This window comes from Ammospiza nelsoni, chromosome 2, assembly GCF_027579445.1.
Source record: "Ammospiza nelsoni isolate bAmmNel1 chromosome 2, bAmmNel1.pri, whole genome shotgun sequence".
NCBI lineage: Eukaryota > Metazoa > Chordata > Aves > Passeriformes > Passerellidae > Ammospiza > Ammospiza nelsoni.
In genome coordinates this window covers 17,712,621-17,737,143 of record NC_080634.1, presented here as the reverse complement: position 1 = coordinate 17,737,143, position 24,523 = coordinate 17,712,621, and the positions used below count along the sequence as shown (strand labels likewise).

Here is a 24,523-nt window from a genome sequence, read left to right as displayed (position 1 = left end):
AAACCCAAATTCTCCTTCTCATCCCACCATCCCACTCACTTGCAATAAAAATTAAAGCACTATGCTAGATTCACATCATAGTGGCAAATGTTGAAACAAGAAAATCAGTGACTTCCTGATAAATTACAAACCCATCTTCTCCTTTGCTTCAGTTTGCAGAGCTTGGGGCAGAGGCATCTGATTCACTTTATAGGATCTGATGTACTGAGCACCATTCCCACGCCCTGGGGCAGCACCAAGCAGTTCTGTACCTGTCTTGGTTAGGTTGCAGATCCATAGACACTCCAAGATAAATTTTACACAAATCAAAACCAATATTTTAATAGACACCTAATCAGGTCTTTGCTTGTTTTTTTTTTACTTCACATCATGAAAATGGATTACAAAGAAAAGGTAATAACCTGGATAACTACATCTGTTGAAATCTTCGGCAAGATTTAGGTCACAAGAAAAAAAAAAAACATCTTTTTTTCTCTGCCATGAATAACATTTTGGCAAAGTGAAAAAAAAAATTGCAAATGCCAATCTAGCAAAACTTGTCACACATTGCCATGGCTTAGCTTCAGCCAGCAACCAAGCATCACACAGCCTTTCATTCATTCTCCTCCAGTTGGGATGGGCAAAAAATTGGAAGAGTAAAGGTAAGGAAGCTTGTGGGCAAAGACAATTTAATAGGGTAAAGCAAAAGCTGGGCACTCAATCAAAGCAAAACAAGGAATTCATTCACTGCTTCCTGTGGATAGGCAGGAGTTCAGCCATTCCCAGGAAAGCAGGACTCCGTCAGCCACGACTTTGGAACACAAGTGCTAAAATTTTGAATTTCACCTTCTTATCCAGTTTTACATGCAGAACATGACTCCACACAGTGTGGGATCTCCCTGTGGTCACTTGGGGTCAGCTGTCCTGGCTGTGTCCCCTGCCAGCTCCTCGTGCACCCCCAGCCCACTCAATGGTGGTGTGAGAGGCAGGAAAGCCCTTGGCTCTGTAAGCACTGCTGGGCAGCAGCTAAACCAGCCCTGTGTTCCAGCACAAATCCCAGACACAGCCCCACATTAGTCACTGCAAAATTCTACCCCAGTCAGAACTAGCACTCACGGGAACAATTTAAGTGGTACAAAGTATATCACCAAATTCGACTACACAAGGACTTGCACAATCTGGTTTTTGCTTTCTAATAAAGACTGCCAGGGCATCAAAGGCAGAGAATAGATAGAAAGAAAAGGCCAAGTCACAATTTACACATTTCCCCACCTGTTAAAACACTCTACTGTGTTAAGATATTGCCATTTTCCTACCGTTATTTAACCTTGGAATATTTGATAGCTAGCCTCTAAAAACTCATGTTCTTACAGTATTTCATCTTGCTGGTTTCATTAAGATAGGATTATAATTCCAGATCCCATAGCTGCAACTAAAGCAGAAAGACTCTATATATGCACAACTCCCCCTAAATACTACTGATATTTTGATTTATATTTTCAGTATTTCACACGATTTTTAATGGCATAAAATTGAATATTTTTATTGAACAGTAATTTTGTTCATAGGTTGAAGCAATTTAGAAAGGAAACTAGATGTAGATTGTTAAGAAAACTAGTGGCTATTGGAGTTTTTTGCATGTATATATACATGCACCTATGTATGTATATTTTATCCTGTGGTGAATTTTGACATTGATTTTGACATTAATTTATTTCTTGCTAATTTTTGCAACAGACTGCTTCATATAGTGCCAACATAATTCCAGCCTAAACTCTGGAAAGTAAAAAAGTACTAGGTGTACTTCACATTAGAGAGCTCATATAATGCATATTAACAAAGTATACCTAAATTTATATCATGTTTACATCCAAGTTTATGTCACATTTAGTTGAAAATTTCTGTTTCTTTTCTAATGTCATACATTAACAGCTAATAAGGGCCTGAACCCCCCTTACTTTGCATTAGGCATAACAGTATTTCTTCAGAGCTCACCCACAGAGAAACTTCAAACAATAGCTTTGGAGAAGGGAGCGCACTTCCTCCAGCTCTGCATGCACTGGTGAGCACCCTATCAGAAGGCAGATGAATCAGAGGCTGCTTCTGACAGTTTTTTACCTTGTTAATGATGTATTTAAAACCAGATCTGGACCATTAATGCATTTCACATTGAGCGAAGAAATACTCTGTAGAGAAGGACTTTCAAGTAATGTCTAATTTAAGTTGCAAACTGAACAAAAAAGTAGACAGGAGAGTTGCTGGCTGGAGATCTTGACTTCTCTGCATTACCTTTTTATGCTTTAGCTCTGCAGAAATTAAAGGACTGATACAAGAGCTACTGGATAAAATGCACTTTTTATATAAGCAGGTGTCAGCCTTGATGACAATAAGGATCCCTTCTGGTCTGAAATCTTTGGAACCAATAACAACAGAAGGAGACATGGTTTCACAGAGGGTACCACTAAAACAATAATTTTTTCTTTCACTGTTGTACAAAACAATCACCAAACAAAATTGCCTTAGCATAAAACTTGATTTGAACAGCTCTTTCAGCAATGTAATACATAATACCCAGAAGAATTCTCCTAAAAACAGCAAGCAGATTTTTATCAGCTAAGTTATAAACAAATTTGGATGCAGAAAGATGCAATCCACCAGTTTGCTCAAAATGTGATTTTACTTTATTTGTTCAGGGTTCAAAAATGTTCTGTCAATATTTTTTCATTTCATGCCTCTCACTACAAATATGGAGACCAAGAAAGGAAGGGAGACTTGAGAGTCTGGAGAATAATACACAGCCATACTTAGTTACCCACAGCTACTGCCACCATTTGCCCAGGAATTTCTGCAGAGAAGTTTTAGGGTTGATAGGCACGGAGAATGACTAAAAATAAGAGGGGCAGGAGCAGGGCTCTATGAAGGACAAGGGCTGGTAGCTCTCAGATTAGTCAGTTGACTAGATTTGGATTACCTGCACATCTCTGTGTAGCTTCTCCAGACACCCACACTGCAAGACATGACAGGCAATAAACCCAAATTAACCACAAAGGTGGCATGGGAAGGAGAGACTCCCTGTCTCCCACAGGCTTATCAACTACAAGCTCCTAAGTGGTAGAAAAAAGCCATCACAAGACCAGCAGGCTGGAGGTGCTGGTCCAGTAATCAGTTTGTCTTGTATTAATTACCAATACCAAAATCCTGTCCAGAGAACGTGGACACGTGCATCCTGCTCCTGGGGCCAGGCAGCTGAACAGGCTACTCAGTCTCACACTCTCCTACACATTTCACTGCAAGCACTTAGGTGCAGAAGCACAAACAACTGAAATCAGTTTTGTTGTACAATAAAATCATCTTCCCCTTCTATGATGTCTGCTACATTGCTGACACCGTAGCGAAACAATTTCTTAGAGTCCAAAGAGCAAAACATGTCTTGGAGACCCTGAATTCTGTTTGGAACAAGAATCTTCAGCAAAAGTGTAAAAGAAAATCTTAGAAATTATGCAAGGAAGACTTTCTATAGTGTATATTTTAATGTGGGAATAATTGACATTACAAAAAAACCCAAAACAGTCCATTCTCATAAAAATACCAAGGAGTTTTGGAAACTAAAGTATTGAAAGAAATTCTAGATGACTTCCTAGGGACATTCTACTTTGTCTAACTCTCTCAGCAATCAGTTTTCCAAGCCAGAGAAGAATGCAGACTAGGAACTCCAGATAACCTTGTTTATATACTCTGCAATAAAATCTGCCTATTACAACTCAAAACAGAAGGGCATATTAACACAACAGTAGTCAAATCTGGTTTTCGTTATGCTCTTCTACTCTTTCTGCTTCTATGTTTAAAACTCTCTCATCTTATTCCTCACATCTAATATTAAACTTACTGTCTCCTGTTTATTGCTTTGTCCTTTGTATTTTATGAACAATTTGGTTTAAAGCCCTTATTAGAAGTGTTTCCCATTTGTTAAGGGACAGAGAAGCTTTTTTCTAAATTGCTTCCATAATTTGTATCTGAACTATTGTCAAATCTGTAAAGAAACAGATTGATTTTTCTTTCACAGTTTTCAGGCCATCAACATGGAGAATATATCAGAGCTGGATTTTCCACCACTTAAAAATCTTTATAATGTCTGATACTTTTTAATTATAAACGTTTTTGTAAAATTCCAAAATTCCTTATGAATATGAAGGAATATAGTGGGTGGGTGTTGGATAACAACTCCAAAACTATGTCTTGATACACTAAAATGTTTCACTTCAATACATTGTTTTACATTCATTTTCACACACTCAATATAAACAACTCACGTATCTTCATTTCTGTTACTTACACTGCTTCCAGAATAGAGTAATAAAGCAATATATAAAATCCATTTACATTTTTTACAAAAGTAATTTCTGAAAGTGGAACTGCTATCATAGGTAATTGTTAGCAAAAAGTAACTTAGAAGATGTGAAAGCAGAGACACAGACCATTTATGCCTACTAGAAAGACACATGTAGCTTCAACAAAATCTGAGGGCCACTATTAAAATTAGCAATGCATCCCACTGCAAAAACAAAACAAATCACCAAATATGGAATTCCTATTTCATAAACAATATTTTAACATAACCCTGAAGAACAAACATGAGACTATTTAACAATATAAATCCCTTAGCTAATCAGGCCCCAGTGAAATACTATTTTTTTAAAATCTCTAACCATCATGTTCAGGACTAGACAACAGAAAACAAGAAACGAGTACATGAGACCAAAAGAAGTGAATAGCTCACAGATGGACAAAGACAGCCTGCAGCCAAGGACCTGGAAAACATGGGCTGAAGTCTCTGCTCTCCTACAGACTTTGCATGACTCTGGTCAGTCACCTCACACACAGCCTTGCAGTGCAGCTGAGACAATCTGTCAGGGGTGAAATTTCCCAACACATTCTCTGCTGAAATAGGGGACATTCTGACCTTCCTCAGCAACAACCACTTGGGGCACATTTTTGTTCAATTTCTTCTCCAGCACAGAGGCTCACCTGAGCACTGTTAAGGTGGGCAAGGAAAAATCCCTGCTGAAAACTGCTCAAAGCTTTGTTGCAGAGTTAATTGTCCCCTGGTTTAGGGGCCTTTGGCACAGGAGTCATCAGGCAGTGCTGGCACAAGGGAAATGGTGACAGCACACAACTGATCCTCCTTTTCACAGGCAGAATGGAGCTACCACAGTGCACCCTCCAGGGCCGGCATCCATCTCCTCCTCCTGAGATTTTCATCCTCTAATGTCCTCTTCTCCAGCCACTGTCACCTCATATCTTTCATCTCAGCTGCTCACATGGCAGCAAGAGGTGTGATGTCAGCCAAGAAGAGTCAGATTATTGTAGAAAATGAAATAGAAAGCATTTAGTTCCTCTGTTCATTTTGTCCGGAATGCATCATTGAATTCCTCACAGGCAGCCTGGCTGGGGTGGGGGGGGGGGGGGCAACAGTAACTATTAATTGTGTCTTGGGAGGGCACATCAAGGCTGGGTGCACCACAAGTTTTACTTCTTCAAGCTGGTTTATCGCCAATCTTGGAATAAGAAAAATAGAAGGAATAAAACCATAAATAAGAGACCCATAAAAAGAAGGTAGTAGCACCTCCAATTTTTTGAGATGTTATGAGGATAAATACATTAGGGATTATGAGATATGCAAAAGCTATAGTAATAGGGGAGATAGAGATAGCTAAGATAGATAAACTGCTATAAAAATGCAGAAAGACTTTTAAAAGAAACATCCAGCTATGTAGAGAGCACAGTACTTTTGTAGTTACTATTTATGTACCATCTGTGAACAAGGAAAGTATTTAAATCAGTTTTTTTCAAACTTGAGCTGGGCAAATAATGTGAAATAGTTTCTTGTAAACCATCATCCAGATGTAATATTTTCTTGATTGCCTCCCTGTTTTGTTGACCCATTTTACATATATACTATAACACAAGTATACGTTTCTTTGTCTGAACAGTCAAATGTATGGAAGGAACATGCATTTCCCAAGATTTTGACAACTCCTCTGTGGGTCTGGGAGTGCAAAAAAGTACCACCTGACATAGGACATCAATCCCAGGGAGCAAATAGCAAGTAGGGTGTAGGAAATAACTAACATAATAGTTATTAGATAGCTGCATGCACCCAGACAGACAGGCAGCCAAAACACGTTCTGTCTAAACTATTCTCATGATAAATTTTTTAGCAACAAAGGCTTCTGTTCATGTGAGTTTCTACACAGGTAATTCATTATCTGGATAAAAGGACCATATTCATCGAGTTGCTTGCTTCAAATAGATTTTCTCCAGCTCAGAGACAATAGCACCAACAATACTATGAGACTATAAAGACACAGTAAAATGCTATAAAACCGAACCTTGATTTGCTTGTGTTGCTGCTGTGCTGTTCATATGGCTTAAGCAGCTCAGTGACAGTGTGTCTTGTGGGAAATAGGAAACAGTTAAGGTGAAGGGAGATACAAATCCTGCTCACTTAAATTACTTGGGTATTTTTACAGGGGTTGTTCAATTGGAAAGCATCCCTACTCCATGGAAGGGAATTCTCAGAGGGTTTCTCTTTATGAGGTAAAATAGAGGTGGAATGACAAAAATGAGAAATTATCACTTCATAGGTAAGAGTAAAAACCATATAATATTATGTTTCAGTAATGGGCTAAGTATGTTTAAATTCCAGGAAACCTTTATGTTTGATGCTTCTATTTTCACAGATTAACACACAACTGCAAAAATCCCCAGAGCTTCATTTCTGCTCTCTGGATATCTTAAGCCATCATTTTAACAATAGAGAATATCATCCCAATGGGAAAGAAAAATATATAGAAATAAAAAGGGTCTCTGCCTCATTAAATTCCTTGTGAGGGGCCCTACAACAAGTGCCATTCTCTGACTCAATGATCAGACCACTATCTTTCAAAAAATTTGGTTTATGGTTTAGGTTTGTTGGTTGTGGGGTTTTTTGCTTGAATTATGAACAAGGTTACTCAATACAAACACAGATTGTTCAGCTGGATGAGCTAAACATAAAGTGGTTTTAGAGATTCACATTGTAATTCTTCCTCTCTCCCCACACAGCTTCATTAGATTGGCCAGGGCTGGTTGGTAAGTGCTTCCTTGTAATTCCCATTTTGTCAGCACTACAGTATCACTGCAGCGTCTGCCACAAAGAGACAAAAAAATGAGTGGGAAGGAGTCGTCAAATAAAAAAGTTCTTAAAGACTGTAAATCACCATAGTATGGAGAATATGGTGAGAGCAATCATTAAAAACATATCAATCAGTGGGAGCAGTTTTGTTAAGAGAGAGGATCACGAAAAGAAAACAGAAATTGATTATGTTGAAGGTCTTGAGCACTATACAGACAAATACCTCTAAAAATGGACCTGAAGCACTGTGTGAGGTGGCCCAGAGGTCTAGCCCAGCATGAATTTCTTCAGACACTGCTCATAATTGGGCTTTTTCTTTTCACTGTAAAGGAAAGATGTCGATTTCCCAATTCTATTCAGAGCCCTGGCTCTCATCACAAAAGAAAGGCTTGTATTATATCATGCACTTGCTGAACTGGACCATCCTCAGGGCCCTTATGTGCCTGCTCGACAGATGGTACATCCCTCAGCTGCTTGAATATGAAAACTCAAAGAGTTCCTAAAAACACCAGAGAAATAAAGAAACAGTCGAAAGGAAGTGAGAGGGCAGAAAAGATCAAAAGGGCTGAGCAGCAGACAGTTTCAAGGTATTTTCTTAATCAACAAATCCATACATGCTGGAGGGGGAGCCCTGCACCACTCAGCTCTTGTTGTGTAACTGAGGATGCCTCTTATTCTTGTACTTTGCAGTACAACTTTACAGCACAAGGAGAAACAGAAACTATGTGATGTTGAGGAAATTCATAAGTCCCAGGCAAGACAAGAGCTATATTTTATATTATATTATATATATATAATATATATAATATATACTATATATAATTTTATATAAATATTATATATAATTTTATATATAATTTTATATATAATATAAAATTATATATAGATAATATATAATACAATATAATAAATATATAATTATATAAATATGTATAATATGTATAATTATATTATATATATAAAACTATATATATTTATAAAATTGTATATTTATTATATATATATATATATATATATATATATATATATATATATATATATATATATATAATTTGTTTAGGTCACCACAAATGTGAATAGTCTACAACAGCAAAAGCTTTCCCAGTGTTTTTGGAAGACATCCTTTCAAAGGTTTTTAGTCTTACTGTAATAACCCTTTCTTTTTTTTCAGTATCCTAGTACAGGTTTATGTCTAATATTACTTGCAGCTCTTCTGAAATCTGGGTGTCAATTCTCTTCAACAGGAGGGATTTTCAGCTCATCTCAGCAGGTATGTAGAAACCCTAACTTGAAAAAATAGAGAGCCTATGTTTAAAGCAGAAAATGACAGTTTTAATATTTTTAAGGACTATATTTACACCCACTGAAAAACCTACAGTTCAGGAAAAAAGCTGGTAACCTGAAATGCAGTTGATAGAGAGGAAGATTCTTTTGAGATTTGTTTGAGATTAGTTTGGATTTGTTCCAATTTTTACAGCAAGCCATTAGCATTTCATTGGATAAATGGAACCTCTCAGGCCAGGGCTGTTCCTCAGGACAATGGTGTCCCAAAGAGAAGCAAAAAAACCCCACTATTTTTCCTGAAGAGGCTTCAGGGAACATTCCCTGATTCAAAAGCAAAACCTTTTATCGAGCAGCAGCCTGCAGCTGATTCCTTTTGAGTCTGCCCATAGCTGCATGGGCACCCCTTCACACACTGCTTTCATTCTCCATTAGACCCCAGAGATCTTAAAAACCATGTCACTGCTGGATTGGGGTTTTTTTTTTAATTGTTGAGACTGATAGTGGAACACAAATCATCCAAATGGGCTTTACCAGAGCTGCTCTGCTACAGTTAGCATAATGTACATAAATATCGACCACTCCTTGGTTTTCTATTTGTCTGGATTTTTTTTTTTGATGTATTATCACACAAATAATCAAAAGATCCCTGAAGATCTGCATCTCTTCTCCCTGGTATAATCAATCCTTGCATAAAGATAGCCAGCACCTGAAAGCGACAGCAATACTTGCAGCCTGTGAAGCTGAACAGTAGATTCAATCCTCCGGGTGGAACCACATGGAATATTATAGGCAAAATTTTCCTATTCCTTTCACATTTTCCTCTAAAGGTATATACAAACACTAGGGAAAAAAGATTAGGAAAGTGGTATGGAGTACAAGGATTTTGAGCAGGGAGAAAGCTTTTGCATGTTGAAAAATCTCTACAGAGATCTAGACAGTTAGCAAAAAATGAAAACACAAGGCACAAGATTTGGATAATGCAGTTTTGGAAGTGTCTGATCAAAGACATGGGAGTAAAAATGAACGCACACTGAGAAATCATAGAGCAACAAACTATATTAGTCTATTCGGTTACATGACAGTGATAATTGATGTAAAATAAGCAGATACATTAATGACAGTCACAGGGGAACAGAAACTGAATTTATAAATAGATTTAGTCTGTTAAATAAACAAAGGGAAACAATCAGCAATGATTACAAACAGCTTATTTAAGCAGTCTTTAATATGCTCAATGGCTTGGAGATGACAAGCCTTTTTAAAAGTGATAAAAATCAGCCTCTCCATTTGGGGAATAGTTAAGAACCATAGATAATACCCTGAGGTTTGGGTCCCATAGTAGTAAAATGGAATTTATCAATAATGTTAATTTTCCCCTCTAAGTATTAGTTAACATTCACCTTCCAGTAAAAGCAACAGCCATTGACCCCAATAGGGGATTTTTCTTTTGCTCCTCCAGTAGGTCTTCTGGTGAGGATAATATTCTACTTCTGTAATTTCTGAAGTTGTGAGCTTAAGCTTCTAGGCAAAGATTTGCCATAACACACAACCTGCTAGAGGTGAAGTATTATAAACAGAACTCTGAATGATGCAGTGAAGGAATTATGCTGTCACTTGCTGTTTTTACTCAAAAATGTTTCCTCTGTTCTCTCATGCATTTACCTGTCTCTGCCACCTAGGGCAATCAGATGGGGCTATCACAGATAAACATCAGTACAAACAGGATCAGCTCACCAGCAGGGAAGAGAGTGCCTCAAACACACCACCAGGCTTCAGGCAGCAGAGCACTTGGCATCCCATCACTCAGCCTGACCTGTCTCCGTGGCTCAGTCCATCCACAGCCTCTTTTCTGTGATTGCTCCTGATGCATTCAGTCTACACACAAAAATAACTTGTGGAAGTGCAGTCCAGCTCAATTCTAGATAATGCAGTAGGGAAAAGAAGTGGAAAAAAATGCCTCAAAATTCAGACAAACAAGGGAAAAGAACTCCTAGAGAATAAGTTAGAAGTGTTGTGGTGTGTAGTTATTGCTTTAACCCCTACCCTGAAATCAACTGTCAGAGGATCTATGTCCATTTAGCCTGCCCCCAGTATGATCAGGCTTCCACCTCTGAACAACTTAAGCAACCCTCTCCAAGCATTCTAGCTCTGGAAAAGCCAGCCAACAGAAAATGTGCATTTCTTGCAGCTCCTATGGGGATTTATTCAAAAAAACTTCCTAGTGTGAGCTAACTAGTGGGAAAGAGCAGGGGAGAAAGTGGAAGCGTCCCATGACTGCTGCTTGGGCTCCAGGGCTGAGGAACATAGCAGAACATCAGGCTTACTTCAAAATGCTTTACTTTCCAACCTTCCATAAAATTCCTGCTACAACACTGTCATACCCAATTATTAAAAACATTTCTTATTTCTTCTATTTCTGCACAGTTTCATCACACTAATCCTTTCCTACAAGTGATATCCTACCCTTGAACACACTGAGAAGGACTCTTTTCCAAGAAACCAGATTTTCTTAGAGTGAATTAAGATAGGATAAAAGCTGATGCATACTGTGTTTGACCAACAGAGAAGAACCATTCCAGCATCCCATGGCAACCCTCACAAAAGACTATCCAGGCAAGCTGACTGTGATAATGCCAGAAAGCAGTCAAAAGTGGCAGAACCTGGCAAGAAGGGACAAAAGAAACCACCACTGAAGACAGAACAGCTGAAGGGGGAAATTTTCTATTAGCCCAAACCAGAAATATCATCTTAATTGTTTCAATGCTCCCTGTATATTCAAATGCGCTGTGGGATTCACAATATCTGAACCAGAGAGAAGCAGTGAGAGAAGCAGAGAAGAAAATGATCAAACAATTCTTATCTCCTTTGCTGTGCCTGTGTTGTGCCAAAGTGGAATGCAATATGGAGATTGTTTACCCAAAGTGATGGTGTTTTCTTTCCTTGGCCTGTCAGGGCCAAGCACATGTCCAGACTGTCAGACAGTCACAAGGTTTTGTTAGTTGAGTGCTTGTGCAGTTTCAGTTTAGATGTAGTATAACATAGTGTAATACAGTATAGAATAATATAGTATATTAAAGTAATTAGCCTTCTGATATCATGGAGTCAGAGGCATCATTCCTCCCTGCCACAGGGGTCACCTTGAATCCAATAATGTGCCACTCTTGCTCTGCCTGGATGCTCAAATACTCAGTTTGAACAAGAGGAGCACAGGCTCTGAAAACAAGCAAGAAAACTTTGGCAGCCTTCCTCATTAATTCTACCATCCCCTTTGTCTGCACAAGGCCTTTGGAGAGCTGAGCCTCAGGGTCACTACCCCACCACCACCCCACGTCCCCTCATTGCAGGGTGTGCTTACTCCTTCCACTCTGCCTCCCTCTTCAGAGCCTACAGGGGCACCACAAGGACTGAAACTGAAAGTTCAGGGAGAAATATGACAGAGAAAAAGCAGGGAGGGAAAGCAACAAAGAAAAAGAAGAGAGCACTGACAGAGCTCAGAAAAGACTTTGACTAAAAGCAGTAGCAGCTGGATTCGGAAATCCCAAAAAAAACCCCAGCAAAAGGGTCACTCTACCTGATTCAAGTACTGCAAAAATGACATTTATTTCCTACTACTGAAGAACGAGTTTAATGAGCACTCCAGAAGAAGTGTTTCCTATCACCCCTAAGTTTTTTGCTCATTCCTCCACACAGCGATGGGCTTGGTACATCCTCTTCCACTCTCCCCCTGCTCTCCAGCCTAGTGGTTCACAGTCTCCCTCCCACTGCCCTGCATGCCACGGGCTCCACCCCCAGCAGAGATTGCAGGTGTGGGCTGAGAGATTCTGGGTCCTTTCCTCAGTGTGGGGTCACCTGCACCCCACAGCCCTGCCTTTTAGCAGAATACACAGTGCTCACTCCTAACTGCCTGCTATTCAGACAACATGAAAGGGTCAATCACCTTTTTTAAAGGCACTGTGGTGAGCAAGAGAGGAGAGAAGGATTGGTGCAAAATATTACCATGCGACAAGCCTAGAAAGTTCAGATGCTGGAGGAGGACTTGGACAAGGAGGGGTAATTGGGGATATCACAGCCAAGCAAAGGTACAGCTCTGAGAAGAATTAACCTGTGATGCAAATACAATGAACACAATTTGCTTTAGTTCTCCAGATCAATCTAACCTGAGCAGACAACTACTGTGGTTGCACTGTAATTGCTGTCACAATCTCTAGTGCACCTAGAAAGAACAGAGGAAAAATTAAACAAGTGAGCAAATGACAGAAGAGGTGAAGATAACACAGCAAGTTCTGTTTCATGATTAATCTCTGCAGTCCTTTCTTGAATGTTTTTGGGTGTCTTTTAGTCGGATGAATGAACATTAATATCTCAATGCATTTACTAAAATTGCTGAAATGTTTCCATACTAATGTTGTGTAACTATTTGTCTTCATTTACTAATGCCAGCAGACTTGCACAAAGACTCCAGAGACAAGGAAAAAACTTGGTGTGGGACATGCCAGCAGAACATCCATTTACTTCAAGTGATGTTTCTATGGGTTGATACCACAATAGCCACAAGACAAACCTGTATCACAAAGCAAGGCAGAAGGGGAAGGAGAATGTTTATCTGTCTACTCTTTGCAACAATATTAAGCATTGCTGTATTTCTGTCTCCTGCTAAAGAGGCACCTCTGACTCCTCATCTCATTGGAAAACATGACATTTCAAAAATACTTGATTTTTGATAGTTATATATGCAGTACTGCTCTGTAAGTACAGTTATTAAGGTGCTAACCACAACACTGTTGCAACACCATATTAAATTAATCCCTTTATGTACCTCCCAGAGCTTCTGGCAATATCTTGCCAATACCTGAGGGTTACAGGAGATATGTTACCCATTAATCATCTGCATAGTTTTGTATGTACCACTTAGAGGGATGCAGTAAATACAGACCAGAAAGAGTATGGAGGTTGAAGTCAGCTGTAATTCACTTGCCATTCCTAACAGATCTATCAAAGTGCCTCTTTGAGAGTGACTCCTGTCCAGAGACATGAGACAGATAGGACACTGCTGTGGAAAAAAGGGTTGTTTAAAGTTCAAGAGAAAAATGAACACTCGGTCATGAAGTAATCTTGTAATGATCCACACAGTCCTGGACAATATTTATGTGAATTCCTACATGGATTGGCCATGATATTTGAGATTATGTTTGTGAATACAAGAATGGTGTCACAAGATTCTAGTAAGGTGGTAATACCTCTGTGGTACTGTATTTTAGAAAGGGAAAGAGACAAAAAAACCAACAAAAAACCAACAAAACCAAAGTGACTTCAACAGTAGAGAAGAGTGAGAATATACAGAATATGTGTGAGCCCTGCAGACAAGAGCAGTGAAGGAGGAGAAGGAAGTGTCCCAGGTGCCAGAGCCCTGTAGCCCATGGTGCAGACAATGGTGAGGCAGCCCATGGAGGTCAATGGAAGTGCAGAGATCGCCTGCAGCCCATGCTGGAAGCAGGAGGATGCCCAAAAGAGCCTGTAACTCTGTGGAAAACCCATGCTGGAGCAGGATTGCTGGCAGGACCTGTACAGCCATGGACAGAGGAGCCCATGCTGGAGCAGGCACCTGCCAGGACCTGTACAGCCATGGAGAGAGGTGCCCATGCTGCAGCAGGTTTGCACCAGGACCTGTACAGGTTTGCTGGCAGGACCTGTGAGCCCACAGGGGTCCCACATTGGAGCGCTGCACCCCATGGATGGGGCTCACACTGGAGCAGCTCTCTGAGAACTGCAGCCCATGAGAAGGACTGACAACAGAGAAATCTGTGGAAGACTGTCCTGCATGGGATGGATCCCACACTACAGAGAAGGGGAAGAGTGTGAGGAAGGATCAGCAGAGAAAACATTAAAGTTAAGCCCAGTAAGAAATAAGGGGTGGGGGGAGATATTTTAAGAGTTAGTTCTTATTTCTCATTATCCTATTCTGATTTGATTGGTAATAAATTAAACTAATTTATTCAAGTCATCTGTTTTGCCTGAGACAGTAATGGGTTAAGGATCCCTCCCTGTTCCTTATCTCAACCCATGAGCCCTCCGTTCTATTTTCTCTTTTCCTTGTCTAGTGTAGGAAGGGAGTGACAGAGTGGCTTTTGTAGGGCCCTGCCATCCAGCCAGGGTCAACTCACTAGCAGAACACATAACAGCTGTTTTGTACTTATGCTTCATACCTTTGTTGAACATTTAGTAATCTTTTCTAATCATCTAGGAAACTTTAATACACAAAGTTCCCACACAAACAATGGACTCACTACAAGTCCCATTCCTGACAATAAATGTGAAGATGATTTTGCTATCCAGTAAAGAGAGAAGAAATCCTCTGGTTGAAATTATTAGAGGTCATGCTGAGGTTGGATAAGTGCCCTGTCAAATGAAGTTACTAAATTAAATAGATAAGCATTGTCAATAGTCACTGCCAAATTTGAAATTAACAGCCTAGTTTACCATTATTAACAATGTTGCCATTATAAAACCACAAATATACTATTGCTCACAGTCAGAGATAATCAGGACTGTATTAAAACCAGCATTTGAACCAGACACAGAAGACTGCACAAGTTCCACACCTGCAAATTGCCCAGAACAAGTTCTGGGTCTCTGAACATCGTTCAGGTGACAAGGGGGGAAAACATCAAGTTCTCATCCTTGCCCCCAGTCACTTGCAGTAAGCAGGCTGGCCCATCTCCTCCTCTAGGGCTGATTTCTTATGATAAAATAAAATTATTATTATTATTATTATTACCATTTTATGTCTACATTAGTCTAAAATTTGTATGGGGGTGGAGAAAATAATTTAGATAGCACACCTGCCAATTTTCCACACTTATAGTACCCGTGCCTCTCGAAGAAAAGCGGATTGAGATCCTTCACAATCATCACCCAGAAAGTGGGCTCTAGCATCAGGCAGAAGGAAAATCATGCTCTATTTACATAATGTATAATTTTGTAATATATGGCATACTCTTATTGCAACATTATATCAATTATTTACCAAAAAAAGCTTTAATAAATTTAACTATGTTGCTCCCACTTACCAACTGCTTTAGAATAATGTAAAACTCATTTCCTGATGCACTGAAATTATTCTGAACTGTGCATGCTGGCAAACACAAAAAAAACCTTTTTACTCCCCATTTGCAAAATGACATCTACTCTATTTCCATCTTTGTTTTCAGACTCAAGATTACTTTAGCATCTTATTTCTTAATGTGTCAAATAGCTTCATCAAAAACCAGAGTAACACTTACTCCTCAAACCCCATAGATTCAAAGTTACAAAAGCTACACATAATATTTTAAAAAGTTGCATATTAGACAAAAGAAATCATATAACCTTTATTCCCTTCCCTTGTAGAAACATCCCCTCTGCTAAAAATCCTGCAAACATTGGTAAGAAATGAAGGGAGAAAGCCTGATGGATTTGTTATTACAGTACACCTGCTGCATGGCTACAGTGAAAGGCAGCTTTCCATTAATAGCTGAATTTTCTACCAACTCCCTCTTTCTATTGGTGTAAGATCACTCTTGTTCTGGTCTCAGGCACGTGAATACAGAGACAATAAAAGCCATCAGTGCTGTTGCAACCTTTAGCATTTGAAGTTTTAGCAGTCTGAAAAACTAAAAGCCAAAAAATATGGAGAAAAGGGTGTTTTCTTTATGTCCTTTACAATCATTCTACACATCAGAATCAAATGCAAGAAAGAGACCTTGGAGAATACTTTAAAATAAGCATGTTAATACAGACCCACTGGCATTTATTTCATCACAGATTTCTGCCACAGCTTCACACTCTGCTTTTTGCCTTCCAATTCTCTCATCTGGGAAAGGCTTATTCACCTGCTTATTTTAGAATACAAAGGAAAATACTGCATACTCAGAATTAAATATGTATGAATGTGATCAGAAGCCAAGGGTTTGCTTTTTAAAATCATAAGCAAGGTCAATAAAACATACTACTAAAATTAAGTACAGTGTCCTGCCCTAGACACGTGACCATTCCTAGAGAGTCCAACATTTGTAATTTTCATTTTTTGAAGTGATCTATTTTTTATCATTTCCTATTTATTTATTCAGACAGTATTTCCACAGGTTTTCCTCTTTATTATTGTTTTGCAAAACTGAAGGGGCAAAGAGCAAACCAGCTCTGGCAGCACTGACAGAGTGAAATGAAAGGCTGTTGCAGGCCCCAGGTCAGAGTGCTGGAAACGAGAGTGTAGACTGAAACTAAATTCAGGATGTAATGAAGAGGTAAAAAAACAGACTTAGCATGCCAGGAGGGTGGTGGGAATGTCAGCAGAGAGGGCTGTGTGTGGAGGTGAAGGATGGGTAAGGAACCCAGATACAGAGGCTTTTGACAAGTAGCAGAACTCAGAACTGTATGCAAGCAAAGAAAATGGGACAAAGGGAATTTCTCAGCGTACCAGAACCTGAGTGAAAGAACAGGTTGGGTGGAGTTGACAGAGGAGGATTAAGACAAGGAAAAGGTGGAAAGAGACAGCCTAGGTGTATAAGCTCAAAACACTGCAGAAAGGACAAAGTGCTCAGCTGTGGCATGCAGCTGGCTAAAGGCCTCAGGAGCAGGAAGCAGCAAAAGAGCAAGGTGGCAAGAAACAGCCTGTGACAGGGAATTGATGACTGACAGTGACAGACAGCAGAAGGAGCCAAGTCAAAAAAAAATTGATGCTTCTTTAAAGGATTAGTTTGATCCATGAGCATAAAAAACCATATTGCTTGCAATTGCATGGTTATCATAAGGCATCACTGCTCAGCAGAAGCATTCCTGTATGATGCAAGAGTATTTGCACACTTAAATATATTTGCATTTCTTTAACTTCTATTCTGGATGTCCCAGTACTTATAAAATTCTAGTTTAAGACAATTATGCCACATCTCTAACACCCATTTCTACCATTACCACTTCTGTTGGTGATGCTTTCCATCAGATGAACTCAGGGCTCATTTACAAACTGGGTCAGCACCATTATCTCCATTTTACAGATGAAAAATGAAGGTGCTGTAGATCAGTCTGCATTATTAATGTCAACTCTCAACCCTTAATTTATTTTACTGTCATTTTCCTTGAAATATTCATTTTTACTTCTGCACTAAGAGTATTTTTGTCATGTATTTCTAATGCTTGTCAAAAGTACCTGGAGCATAGTAGAGGCCATTTTTAGCATTCTCATTCTCTAAATAACATAATAAAGTTGCACAGTGCCAAACTCCCACACTACCCAAAAGAAATCCACTCTCCCCTGAACTTACCTCTCTGGCTGAACATGTTCCACCTCAACTGCAGCACCTCTAGGGAAAGCTCCTTTGTGTTCCCCCAATTCAACTTGTTCTCACATCCACATTTTTTCCCCATAGTCCACACAGCTTGAAAAATGCAAAAATATCATGCTAGGTACTCCATTCAATTTCTATGACAGGCACTACATCCTGCATCCTCCAATTCTCCAGCACCTAAAGAGAACACACTGATTATGCACTTTTTGCAGATGTATCTGTTATATTCTGAAAGACTTTCAGAAAAGAAGCTGGGATATCTCAGCTGCTTCCTTGGGAATATTCATATGGACTTTTCAGTGTTTTGAGAAAGGCAAATGATATGGGCCTGCCCTTAAACCCAAGGATGGCAATGTACCAAGCTCTCTTCTCCTTCCCATTCTTCTTTTTTTCTCAAATTCTAACCTTTTATAAGAGGTTTCTCTCTTCTGAGGTCAGAGAGGTTGGGCTCAATGACCTGAATGCACAGCAACACAACAACTGAACTTTCCCTTAGGAGGAGCTTGAGGCCTGGCTCCCTCTCTCAAAGAGCACCTGCACTCTTCTACTCCTACAGGTACCTTATTTTGCTGCTGCTGGACAGAATACAAGATCTAGCCTCAACCTTGAAACAAAGATCAGTGAGCTCCCCCCAAAGCCCTGCAGACGCAGATCAAATGCTAACAGGGAGGAGTTAATGCCAGACAGCATTGCTGCCAACAGCATGGCTTTCTAACAAACCACAATCTGATGGTGACAGTCAAAACCTTTCTAAAACTCTGAGACTTCTTCCCAGCTTTCCTTCTTTCACATAATCCAATAATTTTTAAAAAGTTTCAATTGAAGCAGTTGCTAGGAAGACCACAAGGCTTTGCTCTATGCACATATCCAATGTTACCTGCCAATCCTTACAACAAATGATGCTCACTGCCTATTCCTTTACTTGTTGGGATTACTGATTCCTCTGAGACAAGGACACCAACCTACCTCCACATAAAAATGCTCCTCTTGCACAAAAATTAACATTAAAAAATAAAGTGATGATGCTATTTTATTGTTGTCAAGTCCAAATTACAAATGTTGGACTCTCTAGGAATGGTCACATGTCTAGGGCAGGACACTGTACTTAATTTTAGTAATATGTTTTATTGACCTTGCTTATGATTTTAAAAAGCAAACCCTTGGTTCCTAATCACATTCATACATATTTAATTCTGAGTATGCAGTACATTCCTTTGGATTCTAAGAAAAGTGTTCTCAGTGACTGCATTGCAGACCTTTACCATTACAGGATGTCCTGTTCCTGAAGAGCCACCCCACAGGGAAGTAATGAAGTGGTTAAACAAAACAAACTCAAAAAAAAAAAAAAAAATCATCAGGCAGAATATTTAAAATACTTATCCAAAAATTAAAACATAAATTCACAAGGCATGAAAAAGACCTGATCTTTTTCCACAGGCTTCTTGCTTAGCTGCACATTTAGTAACACTTCACAGAATTGGCAGAGACTGAACTCTAACAGGAAAACTCATCTTCTTTCAGGTTTCAAGGTCTAGAGATATTAGAGCCACTTCCAGAAAATGAAGCTGATAAAATGTCCATTTGTTGGGGTTTTTTTCAACTGGTGTAATTGTCAGAAACAGATTCATTTGGTTGAGATTTTCAACGATACAGAAACTAGACTTCAACCTGAAGTTCAGCCTGAGGCTCACTTACCCATGCAGTAAATGTTTAATCTAATGGAAATAAGAAAATCATGCAGAATCAAGAAAATGGTGCTTCTTTAGAGAGTGTGGGTGTATGACTGTTGAACAGGAAAGCAGAGGTCATTTAATTATATTTTCTTCTTTCCTCTTCTCTAGCATTTACTGTCTCTTGTCTAAGTGCACTCTAGGTCTTGACAACTAAATGAACAGATGTTATCCTGTTCGTAGGTTTGTTTTTAAGAATGTTCTTTCCAGGAGAAGAGCTTTCTAAAGACATATGGTAAGCGAAATATATTTAAAGATTTTTCTCAGCTGGCTTCATCTGTACAGGAGTATACTTCTCAGGTGAGATGCTCAGAAAACCCACCATTAAGTTATCAGTGTTAAAATCACCAGGTGAAAGGCACAACATACCCCAGAAAGGGTGAAAGGGAAAAAAAAATTCTCTCTCCTTGTTAGTCCTAGAAATCTGATCATGATTGTAATTGATTTTTATAGTGATATGACACTGCACTAGCTGCAGACCATTGTAATATCAGCCATGTTGATTTAAATCCTACAAATCCTAACAGAAAAGGACAGGTTGCAGAGCAGGCCAATGCATGAGGCAGCAGCATGTGACAGATGATCAGGAGTCTGGCTGATCACAGTGGGTCACCTGTGACACCAAAAGGCTTGCCAAAATGCACAGGCTTTACCACAGTGCCTTTCAGCAAAAAAAGCCTAGCCTGCCAAAATAACAATACCTCAGCATTCTACCTGCTCCTGACAGTGGTGCTGAAGAATGCCACAGCCCTTCTCCTTCTCTGAGGAACATCCTTTGCAGATCATTTAATCATGAGAGAATACAAATTCTGATCCTTAACAGCTGAATAAATATTTCATTATTTTTGCAGCAGCAAGCTAAACATAAAAGCAAAGTATGTTAGCCATGCATAAGTAGGTAGGATCAAATACTCAGAATTGTGTTTGGTTCTCAATCTTAACAAAAGGATTTTTAGCAGACGACTAAGCACACTAAGTGGCACAGTCAGTCAGATAAAATTAAACAAGCAGACTTGCGTCAGCAACATTAGGCCCTTAGCTATGTGTGAAGAACAATATTAGAAGTGACAGGGGAACAAGTTCCACGCAGCAAGCAAAACCTGAAGACTTCTTGCTGCATCAGCAAGGGATGAGAGTAGACACCCAAACACACATCTCCCACCTTTTGTTTGTTTCATCCTTTAGCGAGAAATCAACTCTAACATTGCAAACCCAAGCAACATGCAGATAGCAAGCCATACATCACCACCCAGAGCACAGGCACCGAGTGAAAAATAATCTGCTTGCAGCAGCCTGCTTGTACATACTGAAACACCACATAAATTTGAACTCAACTGATCACAGACACAGGAAAGGCTTCAAAAAGTAAAGCAAACTCATAATGAAGAGTTTCCAGTACAGATAGCTCAAATTCCATTTTGCCTTGGACCTTTTTTCCAGAGCTTCCACAACTCCATCAGACTAACCACAACACATTTTCTTTTCCTTAAGGAATGGTAAACATCTTATTAGGACCCTAGAAAATGTATACACAAGTTAAGTCTTACATACCAAGAGCAAGGTAGAAGATGGCAAGATTGCATGCTCCTCTCATGACCTGACCTGAACCTTGCCAGCAGCTCATGACTCCACTTACCAGATTAATTGGTGGGTTTATCTGCTGACCAGGTACTGCTGCTGCACAGGATTTCAAGAGAGCAATCCTTAGCACCCCATCCTTCAAGCAATCCTAAGCACCCCATCCTCACAGAAAGTTTATTAACCAGCCAAGTGTCCAGCAGTACCTGCATCTCCTGCCTCATCAGATACCACCCCACACATCAGATATTAGGCCATTTGAAAAACCTGCTCCTTCCTTCAGATCTTGTGCCTTTTCCCTGGTGGTAATACTGATGCCTAAGGCCGCTATAGGCTACACTAACCCAAGCTGAAATCATGGCTGTGAAGCAGAAGTGATCTTGTGAAATCATGAAAAGCCTGTCCTACATAAGAGGTCAGACTAAAACTAAAGATTATAAGATGACTTTTCTTAGCATTTCTGCAAAATTGCCTCATTTTGAAATTCCTGCAGTCTTGATGCCTTCAATGGTGGCACTGCATATACAGCATACACACAAAGCAGCACCTCATTTTGCCTTCCTTTTTCAAGTATAACAGGAAATTTCATGTTATCAGAGCATGTTAGGAGACAAGAAAAGGGGAACAAGGTAGCTTGGTGATTTACCAGCTAGCAGCTCACTTTCCATTCTGACAAGCTCAACATTTCTTTGTCATGATTCTGTTCTTCCTGTATCCAGCTAAGAGTTTCCAAAAACTTTGGAGAGAGAAGGGTAATGAACCACATATCAGTTTTTCTCTTTTGCTATTAACACATGTAAGGACAAGGGGAGAAAGGGAGAAGGAAGGACTAATTAGAAAGATGAGAATTTTAATTTTTTTCCTCTTCAAATTTTCATGTCAATGTATCCCAGAATATCCTGAGTTGGAAGGGATTTACAATGATCTTTGAAGTCCAGCTCCTGGACCTGAACAGAACACCCCAGGAATCAAACCATGTGCCTGAGAGCATTGTCCAAAAGCTTCTTGAACCCTCCCAGGCTTGGTGTTGTCACCATTTATTGGGGAGCCTGTTCCAGTGCCCAGCCATCCTCTGGGTGAAGAACATTTTTTTACTATCCAACCTAAACCTCCCCTAACACAACTTCAAGCCATTCCCTCGGGTCCTGTCACTGGATACATGATTCAATTTATTTATTACATCAAAGGGAGAGGAAGTGGCTATTTTTTATTAATTTATTAATTTTTTAAGTGAAAAAAATATTATTACTACTTACCAAAACAGATGATCTCAATGATTTTCTATAGGTTACATTAGGTAGACCAAGGATAGAACAAGGGTATAAGCTAAATTCACTTAACCAAGGATCAATACCTTCTCTCCTGCACAATACTCTCTTGATACTTACAGAGAACACATTTTTCTTTCCTGAGATATTTCCAATTTTGCAACTCCCCAAAGACCCATATGTTTTTTGCAACTGACCAAGATTTCCAATTTTGAAGGAGTTTAAGTGTGGAAGTGTTCACTTTACAGATTTTTTTTGCCAGAAAATTATAAATTATTCTGATATTTTCACCCACCAAGTCTGATCTTTTCTTGTTCAGACCTAAAGATGAGCAACCAAAAAGCAGTCAGTTTCTTTGTGATCAATTCAAAAACAATTGAAGCACAACTAAAATGATCAATGTAAAGAATATGCTGTAACACAATTACTGAAGAATGCAATTATGGATCACTAAACCTTTTAAAGGAAGTTCAATCTAAGTTAGAAAATTCCATAACTCTAAGTGTATCTCCATATTAATCTTGCTTACAGCCTAGTAGACGTCATTAACAGGAATCAAGCTGCCACAGTATTCAGCTGAAAAGAAAGAGAAGCTTTAGGCACAGATTCAGATGAGCTTATGTGCATGGTGAAAGAAAAGCTTCTGTACTCAGGCATGAGGTTCCTTGCATGCAGGAATTTGCATTTCACTTTGTTTCATATCTTCTCTGCGCTCAATCCTCTAGCCTGTCCTGGTCTTCCCAAATGGCAAATCAAGACTGCAGCATATCAGTCACTCATTTCAGGTTTGTATCATCTGCAAATGTGGAGAAGTCCAAGTCCTCTCTCCCATGACCCAGATCACTGAGGAAGATAAACAGCTTTGGACCGACCATCAACACTTGGGATACTTCACTAGCAATTGGCTTCTAGCTACATTTTGTGTCTCTGACCATAGAAATCTGAGCCCACCAGCTCAGCTGGTTTCCAATCCTCCTCTCTGTCCAGTTGCATATCCTGTAACATCATTTCAAGGCCAGCTTGAATAAGACCTTGAGCAACCTGGTTTTGTGGGAGGTGTTCCTGCCCATGGCAGAGGGGGCTGGGAATAGGTGATCTTCAAGAGCCCTTCTAACTCTTGACATCTCATGATTCTATGATCATCCATTTCCATGAGGAGGCTTCTAAATATCTTTCTAAAGACAGGTTAAATAACATCTACTTCTCCCCCACTGGGCCTCTCATTTCTTCACAAAAGGCTGTAACTTCCCCTCCATAAATCCATGCTGGTAACTTCTGTTCACCCTTTTGTCATTCATAGAGTTATTCCATTGTTCTCCAAGGATGGAAGTCAAGCTGATCAGTCCATAGTTGCCTGGATCTTCCTTCTTGCCCTTCTAGTAGGGTGTGATACCTGCTATCTCCCAGCCCTCAGTCGTCTCCTGATCACTGTGACTTTTTAAATGCTGCCACATCACTCAGCCCTCTCAGCATGCATGGGGGCATCCTGTTCTAAGGACCTGTACATGACCAGTTCAAGCATTCCCTAACCTGATCCAGCTGATCTTAGGCTGTCTTCCTAGCTATAGACTTTTCTTCTAGTCTCAAGAACCTGGGATTCCTGAAAGATAAATCTTATCATTAAAGACCAAGCTGAAGGAGATATTGGTTACCTTCAGACCTTTAAGTGTCCTTTGTTACCAGAGCCTCTACCCTGTTAAGGGCAGAGTTTTCCCTCAGCTTCTTTTTGCTGCTGACATACTGGTTTTATGCCACTCTTTGCAACCCCTCATCAGACTCATCTCCAGGTGGACTTTGGTTTTCCTAATCCCATCCTTGGCAGATTGAACAGTTACTCTACCTACCTACTATCTTGGCCACCTAACCCTGCTCCTGCTTCTTGCACCCTTCTTTCTGTGCCCAAGTTTTGCCATGAGCTCCTTACTTACCCAAGCAGACCTCCTGCCACCTCCTGATTGATTTCATGCTCTTGGAGATGGACCTCTCTTGAGCTTTTGAACTTAAGAGCTCTGGAGCTTTTTGAGTCCATTTTCTCCATCTGGCTGGAGTTAAAGGAGATGCAAAGGAATTAGAAATACCATCCTGAGAATGACATGAACTGGGAGCAGGCCAAAGGCAGAGTAGCAGAGGAGAGCACACAATCTATTATGGTCCCTCTATGGCTGGCACAGAATGCAAAGCACAGTGCAC

The 24,523-nt window shown here is 39.7% G+C and overlaps 1 long non-coding RNA gene across 1 annotated transcript in view; it reads right to left on the bottom strand.

Moving 5' to 3' along the window:
- Positions 1–10,127: 10,127 nt before the first annotated feature.
- Positions 10,128–24,523, bottom strand: part of LOC132070344 (uncharacterized) — a 29,125-nt gene continuing 14,729 nt past the window's right edge. The window contains exon 4 of the long non-coding RNA XR_009417952.1: positions 10,128–10,355. This is a non-coding gene — a long non-coding RNA (uncharacterized LOC132070344). The remainder of the gene's footprint in view (positions 10,356–24,523) is intronic.